At 40.4% G+C, this 18495-nt stretch overlaps 1 protein-coding gene across 5 annotated transcripts in view; it reads right to left on the reverse strand.

Moving 5' to 3' along the window:
• The window catches only part of WDR7 (WD repeat domain 7), a 213457-nt gene that overhangs the window by 91233 nt on the left and 103729 nt on the right, over window positions 1-18495 (reverse strand). The window lies entirely within an intron of this gene.

Raw genomic sequence — 18495 nt, forward strand, 5'->3', positions numbered from 1 at the left:
AAAAAAAACAGAAAATACATTTGAAACAAGACTGAAACCATACAAAATAGCAAAGACTTATTTACCTACCTGGCAAAACATGTCGGAACAAAAATATCCTCAACTGTTTCTGGAAGCTGCAGATAGTGGACATCTCTCATATGCTAACAGGAATCCTAATCCAGTATGCAACAGTTAGACTGGTGCCTGGGAGTGGCAGCCAGGACCATATAAACACTGGTCCTAAAGGATCTACATTGGCTCCCAGTATGTTTCCAAGCACAGTTCAAAGTGTTGGTGCTGATCTTCAAAGCCCTAAACCAGGCATCCCCAAAGTTTGGCCCTCCAGATGTTTTTGGCCTACAACTCCCATGATCCCTAGCTAACAGGACCAGTGGTTGGGGAAGATGGGAATTGTAGTCCAAAACATCTGGAGGGCCAAAGTTTGGGGGTGCCTGCCCTAAACGGCCTCGGCATTGTATACCTGAAGGAACGTCTCCATCGTTCAGCCCAGACACTGAGTTCCAGCTCCAAAGGCCTTTTGGTGGTTTCCTCACTGTGAGAAGTGAATTTACAGGGAACCAGGCAAAGGGCCTTTTTGCTAGTGGTGCCCACCTGTGGAACACCCTCCCATCAGAGTCAAGAAGATAAATACGGTAACTATATGACTTTTTGAAGACATCTGAAGGCAGCCATGTATAGGGAATATTTAAATGTATTGTGTTTTATTGTACGGTACATATAATAAATTCTTCTTCATCATCATCATCATCATCATCACCACCACCACCACCACCACCACCACCTTGCCCCAGTCACTCTGGGTGGCTCCCAACAAAATATTAAAAACGTTTCCCTGGGCAGAGCTGCCTTCAGATGTCTTCGAAAAGCCAAATAGTTGTTTCACCAAATGAAGTATATGGATTTGGTGTCTGAAGGTATCTGAAGAAGCGTGCATGCATACGAAAGCTCATACCAATGACAAACTTAGTTGGTCTCTAAAGTGCTACTGGAAGGATTTTTTTATTTTGTTTCGACTACGGCAGACCAACATGGCTACCTACCTGTAACTAGATATATGGATTTATGTTTTCCCGCACTCTGTTATGGCAGCACATTATAAATGCTGGGAGGCATTTATATCAAGAAAGGCTAGACAGTTGCCCAACTGGAAAAGTTCCCTCTCCCTTGCATTAAGTTTCACTGGCCTAGGGGTCAAGGTCACAGAAGGGTTGGAACACGCAATCCCTTGCTGCCTTAAAACACTTACTTTACATGGCTTCTGGGTCTTACTGTAAGTCAAAGATGCAGACCCTAAAGCAGTTTACATTAGTGGATGAAATAATGCAAGAATGCAGTAGGCAAAGGAATAGGAACAACACAGCAATACTAGCAGGCTATCTGAACTGTCTGCACCCCAGGTGGTCTTTATAAGAACTGTAACTTTAAGAAAGGATGTTCTAAGCTTGTTCTTCCCTCTTCTACCTCCCCATAACTTTTTCCTCCTGTTTCATGCCATTTAGGCTGTACACCAGAAGGCAGGTAATGTACTGGTTTTTGTATGCTGCTTTGGGAGCCTTTTCAGCTAAAGAGAAAGATGAGAGATGCCTTAAAGAAATAACACATAATTATAAGCATGCAGGGCTGCATTTACAAAACTTAAAAATTAATGGAAAAGTCCACTGATTTTAATGGGTCCACTTGTGACTATGGCTTGCATATCAACCATTGCTTCAACTGCATTTTGAGATATAGTTATGACTTCTTCAATGTACCAGGAAACAGACTTGTGTATATTAGAGTCAATGTAGTAAAAGTCTCACCCTTCCCTGCTACACTGTGATGTTAAATCTCTTCTGAGAGAAGTCAGAGGAGACCACTTGGTACTCACAGACAGAATTACAAGGTCTGGGGATTAACAAAGTGAGAATTAATAATAATAATAAAAGCTCTGCTACAGTATGCCAAACTGCAGCAAATGAATTCTCTCGCTCTCTTTTAAAAGAAAAGGAAAAAAGAGCATTGGAACCTCTGTTAAGAAAACTGATTCCCAGTTCAGCTCTAGCTCTGATAGTTTTACACCCAAAGGAGTGGGTGGGGGGTGATCTTTAACAATGAGAAGGAAAGGAGCTTTAAAAAAAAAATCAATAGTCACCTTGTATGGAAAAAGAAAGATGAAAATGGACTCCACGCTAAGTGATACGTAACCATTTTAATCACCTGCAATTTGTATATATAATCACTACCGTTAAACGCAACACAAACCGCAACCGGGGTCTGCCTAGGCAGATCCATTTTTTAATTCGCTTCACTCAGAGCACAATGATCTGGAAGGAAACCACCACGTTCCCCCTCCCTTCCCGCCCCCCCGCCCCCCACCCCAAGAAGCATGCTCCATAACAATAGTTCAAAGGAAAGCTCCATTCTGCAGTTGCACTGATTGTTCTGTCAGCTGACCTCTGCAGAAGGGAATTGCTAACCGCTGCCGAGCTCCTTAGCTGACAAATGAATGATCGCAGCTCCATCTATTTTCACTATGGCTGCCTCTAGCCCAGGTGCTCAGACAGAGAGCCCGGTGTGACATCTTAGATCAAGATGAATTGGCACAAACTCCTGATCCAAGATTGTTTTATACCATTTAATTTAGTTTCTTCCCCTGCTCGGATGAGCACAGCTCTGGTTATGGATTTCTATTCTAATGTACTGAAGCAAGCACTGAAAGAAGCCAATGAAGCAGATGCTGGAGCTGGGGGACTGCAGGGATACTGATCAATAGGCAAGGCATTGACCCCAACCACTCAGCCTCTGCAATGGCCACTGTTTAAAGAAAAGAATTGTGTTGGGGGGAGAGAGAGAGAAAGCCCCACACATGTGCTGCTTCCAGTAGGAAATTAAACAACAGGGGCACTTGGCACAAACTCCCCCCCCCCTCAAAAAACAAAAAGGGAGAGAGGAGCCCCCTTGCTGGCTCTTCCTTTTGTTTGATTAAAGCAAGCTCAAGTTAACCCTTCATTTTATCGGGATTCATTTAGGACCAAATGCTTCTTTATGGAGAGTCGAGCTTTAGTAAGCCAACCCTATTTTAAAACCTCAAGAAGCAAAGGGGAAACATATCAACGTGTTGACTGCCTTTCCCAGTTCTGCTCTACGGATGTGTTTCTTTCACAAGAAGCGCCCGCCTGAAAGCACTTTGAGGCTTCCGACCCCCTTTCAAGAGATTTCAACGTTCTGCAGCCAGGCTTAAAAGCTGCAAGCCTTTTAGTGCCAGAAAGAGCAGCGGAAGTGGATTGGGACCAGAAAGAGCAGTGGAAGTGGATTGGGACAAAGAGTTTGGGGAAACTAATTAGCGGCTCGATTTACGTAAACCGAGATATGTTCACTAGAGGACACAAGCTGACATTTTGTTCTGTGTAAGAGATTTAGGTGTGAAACTGGTCTTTTGAGTTATTAGGAGGAACATGCAATTAATGGCAACCCTTCCCAACAAATAAACTGACAGCCAAATGGGAGATTTTAAAATGAAATAATGTCTATAAAAGTTGTCCTCGCTACAAGTTTCATTTGTCTCGTGAAAATTTGGTATTTTCTCACAGTGATGTGCCTCCATTTAATCATGCTAAAGGGTGACACAGAGATCCATTTTCTTGACAGGACGGTTGATCACCCTATCACGGTGAGAAAATTAATAACCTCAAATAGCCCTATGAGGGGGGGGGGAGAAGCTACGCTGGGGAAGAAGGAAGGTTTCTGCATTTAAGTTGTAGAGATAGCACACTTTCTATGCACTAAGTAAATGGAAGTGACAGATTTCTTCATTATTTGCAAAACGGACATTTTGACTCCACATTTACAAACGTTTCCATGCACACTGACCGAGTACAAAAACCAAAAAAGACAACAACCCTACAGGTCGACAACTGTAGCTGTATATTTGTCATCCCTAATCTGTTTAAATAAAATATAGGTTAAAAAAAATCTGAAAAAAGTTTAAGCTGTTTAAAAGGTTGCAAGATATTGATTACTTCATTTAAAAAGCAGTCAGGGAGTGCAACCAAGAGGTCAGGATAAATTTAGCAGTTTGAAGCACTTTACTAAATAACTCTAAAGATCATGTTAATTGGCTTTGCACAGTCCTAGTGTAAAATTAATTTTATCCTATCTTACAATAAAAGGATTAAAAGACATATTAAGTTCTACAGGTTTAACTGGAACAGGAATCAATGGATTTGAATTAAGGCTAAAGGCTATTTTATGGGAGATGGACTACCCCCAGATACTTTATATCGGCTATTAGGCACATGACGGTACTCTTTTATTGTATTAGGTATTAAAAACTCGGAGGGGTAAATGCCATACCAATTTATTATTATAGAAATATGTCTTGGAATTCTGAGCAGGTGAGTTCTTTGCTTCCAGTCCACAGAATTTACTGATCCTCTGACCCTTTCATACCCCATGACACAACTGCATCCCTTACAGTGGTGTCCAAAGTTTTTTCAAAGAGGGCCAGATTTGATGAAGTGAAGGGCCGTGAGGGCTGACCAAAGAGCCAACCAAAAGTTGTTGACCTTTTTTTAGGATTGAAGTTGTTGAGCGTTTTTATGATTTTACTCCAAAATTCTTGAGCTTTTTAAGGATTGAAGTTACTGTGCTTTTGTTAGGGTTGACGTTCTTGAGCTTTTTTAAAAGGATTTTACCCCAGGAAATAAACTGCCACTGGGGCCGGATTAAACCAACTGGCAGGCCAGATTAGGCCCCCAAAACGGACTTTGGACATGCGCCTGCCTTAAGAGATAAACCAGCCATATTATTCATGCTCTGATAACATCTTGTTTGGACTACTGTAATGCCTCATATATAGGGCTGCCTATAAGGTGTGCTGAACAATGGAAAGCCCGTTCTAGAGAGGCTCATTTGGCACCACTTAAGTTCTGCCGTAAAGACCATTTGCCCAGTTGACTAGTGTTTTGTCTTTTTACTCTCCTGACTTTGGCTTTACGCAGCTGCCATTGCTTGATATGCTTTACTGTTTCAGCATTTTATTCTTTGCTGTCTGGTGGTTTTAAGCGATGGTTCTTAACAGTCAACCAAGTTGGGAACACTCTGGATATTCTCTCTACAATTTAATCCTAGTTAATTTATTTGGTTTCTTCCTATTCCTTGCAAAACTGAATGGACTTTCTGCTGGACCCCACATCTCTGTAAATTGGGGTCAATGCAAGTTTCAGTCCTTCAGAAAAAATCCTTCTTCAGTCTCGATCACTGTTGAACTAGGAACTATGAGACGAGGCGCTAAATGCAGAAAAGCTCGTCAGTGATGCGGTACATTAACTGTAATATTCAGGCATTGCTATTTGTCCTTTAATTATTCATGTAGATATGGCACCATCTACTGATCTGAGCTATTGGAAGTTTACTGTGTTGTCATCTGTGAGGTGTTAAAATTCCCGTTGTGCCACTTTTGAGGCAGAACTACACTTGGCCATCAGCTATATGTGCCTTGAATGAAGAGCACCAAACAGTACTTATAAAAATTTCAAATGCACCTCAGGATGTGCAAAACATTGATTGCAACTATGCCTCTCTTTCCCTGCCTCTCTCTCTCACTCTCCGGCACAAACATTTCTGCTTTGCTGCATATCCCGTATTCCACCCACAAAATCTCTTCTGTTGATATTAACTGCCTTAACATATTATATTTCTTCAAGAATTTCCACATGAGCTCAAAGAACTGACACAGTGCATCAAATGTTGAACACAGTGAAGACTGTTATGCAGTTTAGACTGTGAAGAAATTAAGCAGTAATGAACTTCCGTTTATTTAAAACATGAAATCCCATGAGTTCTGATCCAATCACAGAACTTCCAGGGTGGCTCACAGAGCAATGTAAGAGCACAAACGGCAAAAGAGAAAAGCAGCAATTAAAACGAAACGAAAGAAATAGAGCAACAAGCAATTTAAGGGGAATGACTTGGTAAAAAGAATAATACTACCTTAACGTTTATCCAGCACATGTGTATGTACACACTCCTGACAACAACCTTGTAAGGTAGTTGAGTATTATTGTCATCATCATCTTGTCATTCTTGTTGGCATCCATCTGTCTCAAGAGACAATGGAGTGCACCTCTGAGGGTGAAGTTAGCAGCAACTAAGTGACCTCCCTATTGTGCAAGCCTGGAAAGTGTTTGTGGCGGTCCTGGGCTGCCTAGATAACAAGACCTCCCTCTTGGCCTTGCTGAAATGGTCAAAAGGAAAACAGAGCAATACGTTTGTCATCAGCTGGGCTGCAGGAGTTTCTGGAAGGAGGCATACAAGGTACCATCCTAGGGACTTTACTCCGGATTTGTGTAGGGTTTACTCCTTAATGTCTTCTTCTGCTGAAGATGTCCTGCAAGGCAGCGGAGGTTTCGGATCAGAGTTTTCCTTTTCCTAGATATGCACTAAATGTCTTACTGCATTCAATGAAATTTGCTGGAGTTCGCCCTTTACTGGAGTATTTTGATTAGCATCGTGTCTGATCACCATCAGACTACAAACTTTAAGCTGAGCTGACAGCAAGCAGACGTCCCTTCTCGAACTTTATGGGGCTTAAAAATATTATTCATTCTGTACCTTCTTGGCCCCTAAACAGTTTCCCTGGGCACGTATTGTCCTGTCCGTAAGCCTTGACTACAAAAGCTGTCGACTTCCCAACTGGGCATAATGAATCTCCCACATCAGAAGTTGCAATGTTCACAAGGATTCCATGTGAGTGTTGGAGTGAATAGCTAGAAGGGGCTAACAAGAAATTGGTAGCTAATTTTAATACAATTCACACACAAAAATTAAGAAAAATACCATAAATTATATATGTATTATTCTTATAGCACTAAAGATGTGTGAGCTTTTATAAAGCATCAAACTGGCAAGTGCCCAAGGAATTTACAGTCTAAAATTCAACATAGGGGAAACAACGGAAAACGGGGGAGAATATGCACAGGTTACAGTAATCTGCAGGGTTACAGTTTAGTAGGGAATGTAGACTCAAAGGCTGGGCTAAATATTAAGTAAATTATCATAGCTGGCAGAAAGGATTGTAATGTTTTTACTTTCCCCTTTAATATGAAATTTTAAATTTTTGTGTAATTCGCACAGAGATCTTGGGATGGAGCAGAATATGCAACAGATAAATATGGGATTAAAACCATTGGCTCTTGGATCCAGTCAAAGAACAGTTGACCTCATCTGTTCCTTTTAATCACAGCACACAACACAGCGCTGCCTTGCTTTAAACAAAGTGCAACATTCAAAGCTAAAAATTTGCTTCCATTTTTCAAGCAGCTGGAACCAAATGTTTTCATAGTAGCTTACGAGTAATCGCAAGGATTAAGGTGCTGATTTTCTGCTGCATAGTTGGTGCTATTCTAAGCCAATGGCGTGTTTAAATCCACACCAATGAAATCAATAGAGCACTGTTCTCTTCAAGGTGAGACCAAATAAACCTGTCTGAAGCTCTGAGAAATAGGCTTTGCAGCACACTTTGAGTGCTAAGTGCCTTTCAGTCCAGAGATCTGTCATTAAATAATCATTAGCCATCATTCATTCTTCCTAAAAAGCTTAACATCTAAACTTGTTCAGCATCCACTAAAGTATTAGTACAGACTACCAAGTATTCATTAGCTCGTGGGGATGTGGATACACTTAACTTTAACAATGTACTGACATGCTATGGCACAAAGTGGAACAAGAGAGCCTAGTGCACAATGCTCCTCGTTTATTGCTTTCAAGTTCCTTCAAATTGCTGTCATTACATGGAAGGGTTAAAAGAGCCAGCAAGCTTCCCCCCCCCTTTTCCCTTCCTTCCTTTATTTTTATTTTTTTTGCTCACAGACATTCTTGTCAAGTTATAAAACTGAAAGTACATCTATGGCTTTGCCATTTCACATCCTGCCTTATGGAGCTGGAGGTTGTTTTCCCCCCAAAGCTTTCCCGGTCAGGGTTTTTCATTCATCTTTGGTGACGGGAGCAACATTGTCATAATTAATTAACATTTATCCACACTGCTGTAATGGCAGTCACCTGTGTCATGTCCCTTGCCGTGGGAGCACACTTCTACACCTCTGGAAATTCATTGTAATTCACAAAAAAATAATCTAAACATACTTCCGTTCCTAATTTCAATATATTGCGATTGCGGGATCCAGTCTTTGCATGATACAGTGAACTCGACCAACATATAAATGTTATTGACACCATTACAGCCAATGCAGACAGCAGGCTTCTTATTCATTTTCGAAGGGACATACCTAATCATTTTATTATGCATAAGTGATAAAGTATTCACTTTTGAAAAGAAACATAACATAACTACTTGCTGGCCATACACAGCATCATAGCTAGCTACTGTAGATTTAAATGTGCCTAAATCTGTACAACAGCATCAGACGGCTGGGTAATAGGGAATTTATATAGCTTTCTATCATTCTTGTTAGTTTATTAATGCCTATTAAAAACTGCTAAGATTTTGCAGTATTGGTTGCTGATCTGTAAGGAAAGTGTTCATTCATACTAGTAATATAAATATAAAACAGATTTGATTGTTTAATATCTTCTTCATAATATGCTAACAGGATTAAATTAATTACTATGACATGATGCAGGAAGGCTGGGGGGGAGGGGAGGAAGAGGCAGTATTAACCTCCCCCCCCCCAGCTCTGGTTGATTAAAGGGATCATCTATCAGCTCCATACAAAACTGCAGAGAATCCATTTTGTCCTGAACTATTTCTCACTGCTCTTGCTGTATGTTAAGGCAAATAGTTGCCTTCAACCATTTTAGGTTTCCCGTTCTGCAATACAGTGAAATGTTTGGTTTGCAATGTAGAAAAAAAAGTCCTCAGATCAAGAAGAATGTATCACAGGCAATCTGTGTCAGTATATACACCTTAAATATATGTGAAGCTTTGTGAAATATTAAGGGCATGAACTTAACATTTACGCAAGAAGAGAATAAAGAATTTGATTACAGCCTTAAACTCAGAAATGGTCTTCATCTTCCGTATGAGAGAGTGACTCATATTTTTGTCTCTGAACTCAACTAATTGCAAAGAATTAAAATTACATTTATGCAGTGGAACAGGACAGGTTCAGATCCACAAGCCTGCTCTGTTATTTGTTGCTTTGCTTGCTGATGCACAGGCACTGGTAAAAAAAAAAAAGTATAATAAAAGAATTGCAATTTAAAAAAAATAGTCAACCCTCCTAAAAAATAAATATTTCAAGCTCATCAGTTACCTTGCTAGATGCTGATGGCTAGCTTACAATGAGACAAAAATCAAAGTACATATGAAAATATTTTTCCAAATGACTCCTGCTTTTAAAGATATGCTAGATTACAAAAAAAACCTGATCAATAAAAGCAATTCATTCTGGAGTATCAAACCTCACTGGGCATTGGTAAAACTTCAATAAAACCAGTATTCTGGATTTTACATTTTGAAACATGATTACTATTTTATTGAAAAGTATAAGAGTAACAAACTATTTTAAATTGCAATCATTTTGAAGCCGAGTTGCAACTTATCCTGATTCTTTATGAAGAGACCAGATTCTTATTGGAAATCAATGAGAAGGCAGGTAAAATTAGATAGCCATGATTTGCCAGGAAATCAATAAGAGATAGAGCAATATCAGAAACTAAAAATGGAATGTCTTACAGAAACTGAAAATATATTTTCTCCACAATTTTTTTTAAAGATCTGGGTGTTAAAAAAATTAAATGCCACAAAATAACAAAGATCATGTAAAAATTACATTCGGTTGCCTTTTTGTCATATATATTAGAAAAAAACATTTCATGCCTCAGTTCTTTCTGTTTTCATGGAATGTCTTAAAACGATTCATTAAATCCTTTTGAAAGAAGAATTATATTACAAAAGGTTTAAACAGGATGCTATGCCAAAACAAGGGCGTGCCTACAGAGGTATTTTAACAGCACTTTTAAGAATGCTTCTATAAAAAGAAAATGGAAAAAGAGGGAATACTCAACACAGATAAGAAATGTAGCACAGCACAATTTGATCCCACAAAGCCATCAGTATCACAGAATAACAGTGGCAAAAACAGTAGCAACAGGAGGTTTAGCAGGAATAATTGCACAGATACAATTAACAAGGCTTTGGGAAGTGGAAACTTGTTAGGTATTTAGTTCCTTTCTGCTGTAATGTGCTTTGAAAGAGTTGGAAAACAGCACGATTACAGTTGACAGAATCAGTAACGCAACTTCCTGAAGGATTAGGAGGCACGGCTCAGAGCCTCATTGGTATTCCTTGAGCCTATTATTATTCAGGTGAGTTCTGAATATGTAACAAGTGCAGACACAATGCTGGATTTTCCTTCCTGCGTAATTCTGAAGCTTCAACCATTTGCAATTTTGCAGCGCATCATTCAGTAAATATTGAAACAGCTGTCTAAAACCACTGTTCTACAAAGTATGAGGCAAGTCTCGGGAAGGGAAGAGAGTGCACTGCTAGGTAAAATATGCCCACAGACAAGCAATATATAGGGGGATAAAAAAAGAGAAATATGAATATGAATTAAAATACACTAGAGCTCTGGTTTTCACATAATGCAAAGCCATGGCTCAATAGTAATTTATTTTAAACATATATATGTTGCCTTTCCATATAAAAATTCCTCCAAGACTACTTACATATTAAAATAATATTACGTTAACTGTAATGGAATAGCAGGGTCTCCCAACCTTTCTTAGCAAGGGGAAACATTTGGAAAAATGAAGAAACTGTCACGGCAATACAAAATATCCATTTTATGGAATAAAAAATGGTGACGATCACACCAACCCAAACACCTTCATTCCCTTTTATAAAGGAATAAAACACAGACAAAAAGAGGATACACCCTTCAAAAAACAACCCCTCTAAGAAAAGTCAAAACCCCTCAATTTTTGAAAATACAAACCCAGCAGGGCGTGGGGGCATTAGCAGACACTAAGGGGGTTATCTGTGGGTGCCACCCACCCACATTGGGGCGCCCCAGCTTAGGGTTATGCGTGAAACCTGCTCAGCAGCTTTTCCTAGCTACATGATACAAAACTATGGTTTGTAGCCAGTTTACAAACTTTAGTTTAACTATGGCTTTGTGTGAGATGCAAGATGGATCTCAAATATGGATGGTTTAGCCACTTCACCCCAGATGTTTCACCAAGATACAAAGACACAAGACAAGAGTAGCTGGAAAAGAAACCGAACTCTTGGGAAACAAGCCATAGTTGGATCATTTGTGGGCAGGGCCATCCCAGGTGTGTGTGTGCACATTTAAGATTCTACCAGCACTGCTTTCCTAAAGTAGCAGCAAAATAAAAATGCAAGCTGAGGTGAGAGCTAAAACAATGACAAAAGATAAATTGTGAGCAGAGGTGGAGAAACTCAACTGGGGGATTCAGAGAGTATGATTTGCTCTAGGCCCCACACTCCCTAGGGAATAGCTCTGTCTGTGGAGAAACCTATGGTTGATTCGTTAAACAAACCATGACTTGCGTTTAAGTGCTAACCTGCCCATGGTGGCATACAGATGCCACTGATGACCAATGGTTCACAGGATTAGCCTAATGCAAAATGGTCAATAACATTAGACATGTGACTGTAGAAGTATGGTTTTATGAGTCACTGTGCCGGTACAACACAGAGGGAAGCTAGGTTTGATACAAAGCTTCCCTTCTTCCAGTGGAAGGAATTTTCTTCCATTGGAGGAAGTCTCCATCTGCTAAAGAAACCACTTTGAAACCCCAAAACCTAAAAACCAATCTCTTTAGGCAACTAACAAACAGTGCATGGTGGTGTGTACACAACTAAAAAGACCATAAAAATATACAGTAAAACTATTAGAACAGTTGTAAAAGGACAAAATGAAACTAATTGTCGTATTATACAAAAAGGGCTCAGCTAAATAATCACAGAACATCAGGGCAGTGAGGGGATGGGGATGGGGGGGGGGTCATAAAAAGCATGCAACAACCATGCTTGTATGGTGAAATATTGCAATCACAGAATAATAAATAATAAATTGTTATTTATACCCCGCCCTCCCCAGTCAAAAACTGGGCTCAGGGCGGCTCACACCAACAAAACCACAATAAAACATAAAAACAATTAATTAAAATACAGATTAAAATACAGTATTAAAATTTAAAATGCAGCCTCATTTCAAGTAGTCCATAAATCCAGGCCATGAGGGAGGAAAACACAGGGGTCAGACTAAGTCCAACCCAAAGGCCAGGCAGAACAGCTCTGTCTTGCAGGCCCTGCGGAAAGATGACAAATCCCGCAGGGCCCTGGTCTCCTGGGAAAGAGCGTTCCACCAAGTTGGGGCCAATACTGAAAAGGCCCTGGCTCTAGTAGAGGCCAATCTAGCCACCTTATGGCTCGGGATCTCCAGAGTATTGTTGTTTGTGGACCTTAAGGTCCTCCGCGGGGCATACCAGGAGAGGCGGTCCCGTAGGTACGAGAAGAGTATTAAGTGAGCAACGTGCAAACTAGAAACATCTCAAGTGCAAATAGACCCAAAAAGAGGAGCACAAGTGACATGTTATAATAACATACACCGGCTCTGCCATCTTGACACTGGCACCCAAGTAGATTCACCACACTGATCCCACACATATTTAAACAAGCAAACACTCACATACGCCACGCGAGGAAGGTACTAGGAAGTGCAGTGACACTGTGAACACATTGCAAATGGGTGTTTGCCAACTGGGTATACAGGATTAGCTTGCTCTTGGGCGGAATTAGCTTTGCAGGAGCTTTGTAGAACAGATTACTCTGTTCTACGGGCTCCATAAGGACCACACCCACAATTCTATAGGTTCCACTAGAAATGCATTAGTGTGAAGCGGGAAAAAAGAAAAGAAAAACCTTCCAGCTCTCTCTCTCTGTATCCTGCTTTCTAAGTCACACAATCACTTAACTAATTTCGTACAGTTTACGTGGCATATTTGGTGTACGCTGTGCTTTAGAAACAGGGTCTAACCAAGAGGGATGTGGACAGGGGAGTTTCTGTTTCAAAGGGAGAGAATGTATAACCACAGAGATCGGCCAATGTTCATTTAAATACCACTGGTTGCCATGGCAGCACAAAACACTAAATGGTGGCGGGCTGTGCTTATCACTTTCTCCCCCTAACAGTGTGTGCATGTATAGCTTATTCTTTATGGGCAATTCTTAATACATCACATTGTATTTGACAGTTGTATTATGCAGTTCAATCTGCTAGTTTTTATTTACAATGCCTTTCTTACCTTGACATATTCCAGGGTGGAGCAGCCTAACCTTTAACCTTCTTCTACAAAAGGGGACTAATAATAATAATAGTAATAATAATAATAATAATAGTTGTTGTTGTTGTTTAGATACCACCATTTATCCAAAGATCCTAGGGCAGTGCACTAAGAACATAATTTACAAAGCTTAATAATAAAAACATAATACAGAGCACAATAATCATAATAAAATGATCATAGCAACAGTGCCCTCCCCGCATTTAACAGGTCATAGATTTAAACTTTAACAGGCCAGATTATTTAATAGCCAAAGGCCCGGGTAATGTTTTTGCCTGGTGCCTAGAGACATGTAATGATGGTGGCCAGGCAATCCTCTTTGGGCAGAACATTGCACAGATGGAGAGTCACCGCAGAAAAGGCTCACTCATGTTGGCACCCTCCGAACCTTCTCACAACTCACAAAGAGCCAATTATTTGTGTACCTGAAGGAGCGTCTCCACCCCCACCATTCAGCCCGGACACTGAGATCCAGCACCGAGGGCCTTCTGGCGGTTCCCTCGTTGCGAGAAGTGAGGTTACAGGGAACCAGACAGAGGGCCTTCTCGGTAGTGGCGCCCTTCCTGTGGAACGCCCTCCCAGCAGATGTCAGAAGACAACTGAAGGCGGCCCTGTTTAGGGAAGTTTTTAATGTTTGATGCTGTACTGTTTTTAATATTCGGTTGGAAGCTGCCCAGAGTGGCTGGGGAAACCCAGCCAGATGGGTGGGGTATAAATAATAAATTATTATTATATTATATTATTATTATTCTATTTTTCTGACTCTCATGTCAAAGCAAGTATGAAGCAGTTCTGTGTACTGGTTAGAGCCTTGGACTAGGACCTGGAAGAACAAGGGGCAGCTATAAAGCACACTGGGTGGGCCAGACAGGGTTGTTGTGAGAATAAAATGGAGATGGAGAGAACCATGCACGCCACACAGAAGTAAGTAGAAAAATAGTCATGGATGCTTCATGATAATGGGACTCGCTTCTTGCAAGCATCCTTCGAAGGCAGGTGATCATTTTAATATTTCGATTCATGTTGGAGATTTTATTTCAGAGGGTGGCAACTGGAGCTTGTCCCATAGAACTTTACTTTATACTTTGATTTTTAATCTGCCTGCCATAAACTATCAAGAAAGGGTCAAGCACTAAAATTAAAACCATAAATTCTCCATTACAATACACTCAAGCAGCCAAGACAAGAACTGGGTGGTATTCAACTATGTTTTAAATTAATGGACCCAACTTAGTCATGCTCCGACTTACCTGAAATGCAAGTACATGCGGAGAAAACTGCTCATATTCATTCCAACTTAAGATGCTTGCGTTATTTCTTCTGCTGAGTGACTTAAGCGCTGCTTCAAATAGATAATTTTCAGTTTGTGTAACCCAGGCATCCCCAAACTTTGGCCCTCCAGATGTTCTCGACTATAATTCCCATCTTCCCTGACCACTGGTCCCCTTAACTAGAGATCATGGGAGTTGTAGGCCAAAACATCTGGAGGGGCGCAGTTTGGGGATGCCTGGAGTAACCTGAGGGTGTTGATGTGGTTCTTAGACAATGCGCTTTAGACATCTGCCCAGCCTGGGTAATAAAAGCTGCCAGAGAGGGGCTGACTGAGTTACTGTTGCAGCTAATGCCTCTTTTCAGCAAGACATGATGCTGTCAAACCTCAAGAATAAAAGCTAAGACTGCTTCCTAAGGAAGCACTTGTTGGTCCCAAAGTGTTAGGTAATGATTGACCAAACTCAAATATGCCTTTTAGGGGGGCAGAGTCTTGAAACAGCTGGTGGCATCTCAGCTCCAGGCATATACAGTCATACCTCAGCTTAAGTACGCCTCGGTTTGAGCATTTTCAGTTTAAGTACTCCGCGGACCATCTGGAACAGATTAATCCACTTTCCATTACTTTCAATGGGAAAGTACGCTTCAGGTTAAGTACAGACTTCTGGAACCAATTGTGTTTGTAAACCGAGGTACCACTGTATCCGGTGGTGATACTGAGAAACATTTCTTTGATGCCATGGCTTCAGGGGGTTTCTGATTTTTTTTTTGTCTCTCACGCTTTTTAACACCTGCATGAAACCTCTACAAGAGGTCCTCTGGTTCAGTGTCAATGGTATGCTGATTCAGCTCACTTTCTCTCTCTCCAATGATCCTAAGGGGACTGTGAATAACTTGCACAGGGCTCATATCACACTCCTCTCTTTTGTTTCAAGCGCACTGCCTGCACATTTACTTTCAAGAACAATGGAAAGTGCTAGCTTGGCTCAGAACGAGGTTATCTGAAGAGCTGCCTTTCTCCAAATCACCCTGCTCCAGAATTTAGATCTTCTCTAGGTTCAGCTTAGCTCAGTTGATTAGAACATGGTGCTGATAATGCCAAAGTTGTCGGTTCGATCCCCGTATGGGACAGCTGCATATTCCTGCACTGCGGGGGGTTAGACTAGAATAGATGATCCTCAGGGTCCCTTCCCAACTCTACAATTCTATGATATTGCTGTCCCTTCAGAAATATGGTGAGGTCGCAATGCACAGGAGGGCTGTTTCTCTGGTGGCCCCCTGAATCTGGGACTCGTACTCCTGAGAGATCTGGCTCCTTCACTGCTTACATTTAAGAGCACAGGTGAAACTTTTCTTTCTAATCAGGCTTTTGAGCTCTCCTAAATATCGTGGTGCCTGTGTTGTGTGTTTATATTATCTCTTATGTTTGATAGTTTTTTTAAAAAAATTGCACGCTGCTCTGGGGAGGAACTGTGAGAAATACATTATTTAAAAGTAAACACCATATTTTTCTGTGTAGAAGACTAGGGTTTGTTCCTTGAAAAATTAAGCTTAAAAACTGTTGTTTTCTTATACATGGATAGTGGTGAGGTTAGATGGGCGATTGGTGGCTGCTATGAGCCGGAGATTGTCAGCGGCATTCTGGCAGGTGATTGGTCGTTGCGGCAAGTTCCACAGGCTATTGGGTGCTGCTGCAATTGTGCGGGCGATTGGCGTTCGCTGTCGGTGAGCGATCAGTCGATTGGTCGCTTCGTCGAGGTGCATGCGATCGACTGTGTTGGCCCCGTAGGTGAGTGATTTTTGGCAATCCACCCCCCCAAAAAAACCCAACAACTCTGGGCAATACCCACCCCAATTTTCTCAATTTGGAGTCTCAAAAAAGAGGATGCATTTTATACATGGGGGGGGGGGTGTTATACACGGAAAAGTACTGTAAATAAAAATGAGGAAAGCATTGGACCACAAAGTTTGCTTACAATGATGGAGGGATGGGAGACAGGATCAGCCAAAAATACAAGCAAGTGTCAGATTTGTAAAAGACCCTACAGTATCCAAGAGACTCAATACTCTGAGATGCTTTTGCTGCTGGAGGAACTCCAGAGAGTTAACCTGGTGTGATAAAAGACTTGACAAAGCAATTCTGACTGTGCAGCAATGCTAAGTTGTGGGCTAATACGAGAACAGGGGGCCCAATGGCTGTCTTTCAACATGTGCAATTTACACATGGCTTTATCAATAGCCCTAGTGCTGAATACAGAACACACTCTATTTGGCTTTCAGTCAATTAAGCTTTAAGCTGTCAGCAAACAAGACTTTTAAGTTAATTTTGAATCACCGTGAATCAAGTTGAAGGTTGGAAAAGGGCGCACTCACATGCCGGCATGAAAAAAGGCAGTTTAATTGCCTCTGAATAGCTATTATATGCTGCAATTGGCCTATTGAATCTTAGATGATCTATTTATTTATCAAAGCGCACAGCCAAAAATGGGTACAAGAATGAGCCGCATACATTAAACTTTTAAAATGTGGCGTAAGAAGGTGGTAATATAGTGCTATCCATGCAAATTTTCCAGCTGCCATATTATGGGGTATTTGTAAATTAATTATGTTTTACTACATTAACATCTGAAGGCCTGCCATGCTCTGAATAAGGAAAGAGATGCAAATATGGAACAGAGAACTTATACTCAACACTAAGATTATAAATGTTAACATACACTGTTTGTTTTTACATTTCTTTTCTACATCACCTACGTATAATGCAGATTCTAAAATTTGGTGTTATAAATGTTGTCTTTTTATGCTTAAAAGAAAAATCCTTTGTTAAAATTAAGTAGTTTCAGGGCTCCCTCTAGATAAAATATTGGGAAGTTGAGCAAGCAAATCTTATACCATTTCTGGTGTGAATTATTTTTATTGTTTTATAGCATTACATAGACAAGTTGCTTTTCAAAAACAAACAAACAAACAAACCCCACTTTCACTGATATTCCTAAACAAATCCTGGGTTGAATTTCTTCTGAAATTTTAAAACAGGAAAAATGCACAAAAAGACCAGAAAGTTCAAACACAATTACTTTTAGTTTTTTGAAAACTAAAGTAGCAGGTAATTCTTTTACATAAATGTACCACAATGGTATCTCAGTGGCTGGTATACAGCAATTCAGGATATTTCAGGCCAAGTAAACTGATATGTTTCTCCCAAGGGAAATGCTGCAAATTTTAATTGGTTCCGAGACATGTCAATCAATGCAGCAGTGTTGACTTCAAAAGCAGTGAACTCTAATGTACCAAGAAGGATGCAAGGCACATTTATTAGCTTCAAGTCTAAAATGGTTACTACCAACGTTTATTTAATTTTTGATCATTTAAAATGTAAACGTTTTTTAAAAGTGAGTTTGTTTTGTTTTATTTTAACATATTTGATTTTAATAAGTGCCTTAGGGAGGGATGCTGACAAACAGATTTTTGGGGGGGTTTCCCTGCTAGTTCCCGTAAGAGCCTTTAGTGTTTAAATTGGTTTGTAGATATCGGATTTACTGTACCTTAAATGAATGTTGATGGACAAACACATATGCAAGGGAATCCAGGGAGCTCCACTGCTCAGTAAATACATTTAAACAAACAAACAAACAAACAAACAAACAAAACCCCAAAACAAAACTGGGTTCCCCCCATTGAAAGTCATCAAACCTTTTTACATTGTGTGTGTGTTGGGGGATGGGGGGTGTTACTTAGAAAAACTAGTCAACGTCCATATTGTCAAGAACGAACAGATGCCAAATAATTACTAAGATTGTGTTATTTATTATATATCTTATCCAAGCCTCACCTTTTAGAGCAAAGCCTCCCACTGCTAAAACAATTACCATCATAGGTATATTGAGAATCTTTTATTAGTTTATTACA

This window comes from Zootoca vivipara, chromosome 10, assembly GCF_965207765.1.
Source record: "Zootoca vivipara chromosome 10, rZooViv2.hap1.1, whole genome shotgun sequence".
Lineage (NCBI taxonomy): Eukaryota > Metazoa > Chordata > Lepidosauria > Squamata > Lacertidae > Zootoca > Zootoca vivipara.